The sequence below is a fragment of the Megalobrama amblycephala genome, linkage group LG6 (genome assembly GCF_018812025.1).
Source record: "Megalobrama amblycephala isolate DHTTF-2021 linkage group LG6, ASM1881202v1, whole genome shotgun sequence".
Classification (NCBI taxonomy): Eukaryota; Metazoa; Chordata; class Actinopteri; order Cypriniformes; family Xenocyprididae; genus Megalobrama; species Megalobrama amblycephala.
In genome coordinates, this window is record NC_063049.1 from 25,245,989 (window position 1) to 25,249,137 (window position 3,149).

At 34.5% G+C, this 3,149-nt stretch overlaps 1 long non-coding RNA gene across 2 annotated transcripts; it reads right to left on the reverse strand.

Moving 5' to 3' along the window:
• Positions 1-793: 793 nt before the first annotated feature.
• Positions 794-2,515, reverse strand: LOC125269520. 2 transcript variants are annotated; one of them, XR_007185139.1, is made up of 4 exons: positions 1,923-2,515; positions 1,731-1,759; positions 1,325-1,397; positions 794-1,231 (listed from the first exon to the last, which is right to left on the reverse strand). It is a non-coding gene; the product is annotated as an uncharacterized LOC125269520 (long non-coding RNA). The 2 variants fall into 2 exon arrangements; XR_007185138.1 differs by lacking the exon at positions 1,923-2,515 and having other exon boundaries at positions 1,731-1,916.
• Between the last annotated feature and the right edge of the window lie 634 nt (positions 2,516-3,149).

A 3,149-nucleotide genomic window follows, 5' to 3' on the forward strand; every position in this document is an offset into this window, starting at 1 on the left:
TTCATTTGATTATACTTTAATTAAATTGTTTTATTTATTATAATTGATTTATGTTATCTGTACTCTTGACAGTAAAATAAGCCACAATAAAGGTCCTGTAAAAAGAAATGAAAGAGAGAAACCTTGAAACTGCCAGAATTTTAAATACAGATTTTTGTACTCTGGCTCAATTTAAAATATTTTTACAAATGCTAAAATGATCAAAAAGTTTGTTTAAACGTATCTGCTGTTATGATTATGACATTAAGGGGAGGAGAGAACTGAGTAGCTGTTTTGTAAGTAGGCCTACCTGGTGGTACTAAAACGTGTCTGGGCATAAAGCGTGTTTCAGTACTTCAAACATTTCTGAGCAGGAAGGATCTGTAAACATGCAACATTCAGAACATATATCTGTTGAATCCTCTTTTCTGAAGGATCTTATCGGCCCTAGCAGTGCATCTGCAATTGTTTTTATATTTCTTGTTTTTCAGTACACTTTCAAACTGGACTTTGAATGCCCACACTGTTAGCCCGGATAAGTTGAATTTACTTAAAAAATTTGAGGAAACTGGTTGCCCTAAAAAAATTAAGTAATGATTAAGTAATGTGAACTTAAAATTCAAGTTCATTTAACTTAAAATGTTTTGTAATATTAATTACTTTGTAGTTATTACACATAGTATAGTTAAGTTCAATGTACTAAGCAAGTTAATTTATAGCAACTTCTATTTTACTACAAAATTAAGAAAAAAAGCAAATAAAAGGTACATTAATTCAATTTTATGTTTTATTTTAATTCAATTCCAAAATACAACAACATTTTATGTCCTGAAAACATTTCCTTATAAAACATGAAAAAAATAGTTTTAACAAATCAGCTTATTGTTAAGCACATAAATAGTCTATCTCAGAATCACAACAAACTGCATCAAAACTATATGGTTTGTTCACACTCCTGAGTTCACAATAGTGGCAGTATTCCATTTTAGGTGCCAGCTCACATTTTCCTAAGTTGAGCATTACCTGCTGAATAAAATATAAAGTATTTTTCATACAGTTAGGGTAGTCCAGTTGCAGGGCATAAATCAGTCAGAAAAAAGGACACAGAAGTCCTGAGGTTGGTCGGTTCATCCATCACCAAACATCCTTCCAAGACGATCTTCACTCATGATGGGTTTAGCTGAGCACTTTATAGATCAACACAGAGGATTCTCACTGGAGTTTGCCTGTATGAGTCCTTGTCAGCTGCAACCTAGTAGAGGAAGACAAAGATCGACAAAGACATTATCATATAATAATGCATCAGATAATGGTATTGTCAAATACTCCATGCATCAATACATACCTGGTTTACTGTAGAAAGAGCTGGCCATTGAAGTACCATCAGGCTGATGTCAGGCTCGTCGTTGACAACTTTTCTGTGAGGAGCAAACATTAAAGTTAAAGTCTTGATTATGGCACCTGATTTTATGGTTTACATGTAATTGTGCACTGTGCAGTATGCAGATTAAAAAAATAATCAGCCAAAGAACAGGTCTCAGTAAACCCACATGACACACAGCTGATATGGAGTTTTTGGTGAAGGCTGTATAAGTGTACATATTGTGCATAACGTGTGATATAAATGTACATGTATATGTTCCAGATGTAAACAAGGAAATTGTTCTGTTCTTGTATAACTTCATTGTTTGAGCCTATAATGTTTAAATAGCTGAGCTTTTTCACAGTTATAAGGGCAATAGCCTACTTACACTTCTAATCCAAAGCATCTCTTCTTGACCTGCAACACAAAACAAGATAGTCTGTTGTTAAGAAAGCTATGAACCTAGATAAAACAGTATATCCATCTGTTTTTGTTTTCAACTCGTTAATTAACTTTAACTTAATATTTCAATCAATAGCCGTGTCGAAATAAAACACGGTCGTTAAATTATTGCACTCACCATTTTCACGCTTCATCCTCCCTCCTCTGCTGGGAGCGCGGGTGCGGGCGCGGGCGCGGCCGCGGTGTTCGCCGACAGCCAGAGGTTCAAACTAAGTTTACACGCCCAACAACAGCTCCTCGTGTGAAAAAGAAACAAACGACGAAATAACGCGCGTCGAACTCGCCGATCAGGGGTTCATGCACGGCGATCCACCGCACGCGAGAGAGAACACTAGCTAACCGGAGAAAACAGTTCCGTCGTTTAAACTTTAACAAACGATTTTCACTGCTCACAAACAGTCTCTCAGGGGGGGAAACGATAAAAAGGCAAATGTTTGGAAAAAAATGTCTGTAGAACTTGCGAAAACAAATGTTCCAACTTCTCATCAACAGCTCCTTGAATTCACACACACCACGACAAAATGGCGTCATTACCTGCCGTAAACCAATGTGTAAGAGGCGTGGTCAGGAGAAAAACTTAATAATTTAAGTGCATTTAACTTAAATTTATTAACACATTCAAATTACATCCACAATTTAGTAGAATATACTTATATTTTATAAGTAATGCAATCAAACTTAAATATTTTAAGTATATTGTAATTATATAGTTTAAGTAAATATAAAATCCGGGCTAAGAGTGCATGTAATGCATATAACAACCAAGTGTTCTGTGGATTGTATTTGTTTCTTCCATCTGTCGGTCTTTTTTCAATACTGACCTTTACTACTACAGCATGTACAGTCATGGTAAAACGGTGTTGTTGCCGTCTCTGCTCCGGAGTATGCTGGCAGATTGCTTCTAAACATTTTTTTAGAAACCTATTTTTTTCTGTATTATGGATTGTAACAGTTCTTATTGATGGTAACGCTTATGTTTGCTTTATGCTAACAGAAAAAAACATCACACACTCATATGATCAAATTCCTTGTAAAAAAGATGATAAACTTACTGCTGAGGAATTTGAGAAGAAAAAACATTATCTGGCTGAATCACAGGTAAGTTTTTTACCATCCAATAATATGAATACTAATGCTAAATTAACTTGTGGTAATTAAATTATTAATTTGTTCCATACAACAAAGAAAAATATGATTACAGATTTTTTTTGCAAAAAAACAAAACAAAAAAACAACAACAACAAAAACATGGTTTTAAACGGGGTCCGTGTACTTTTGCGTCCACTCGTTTTTCCTTTTTTTAAACTATGGAAAATGCGGTTTCTTAGTTTTTTATTTTAACACT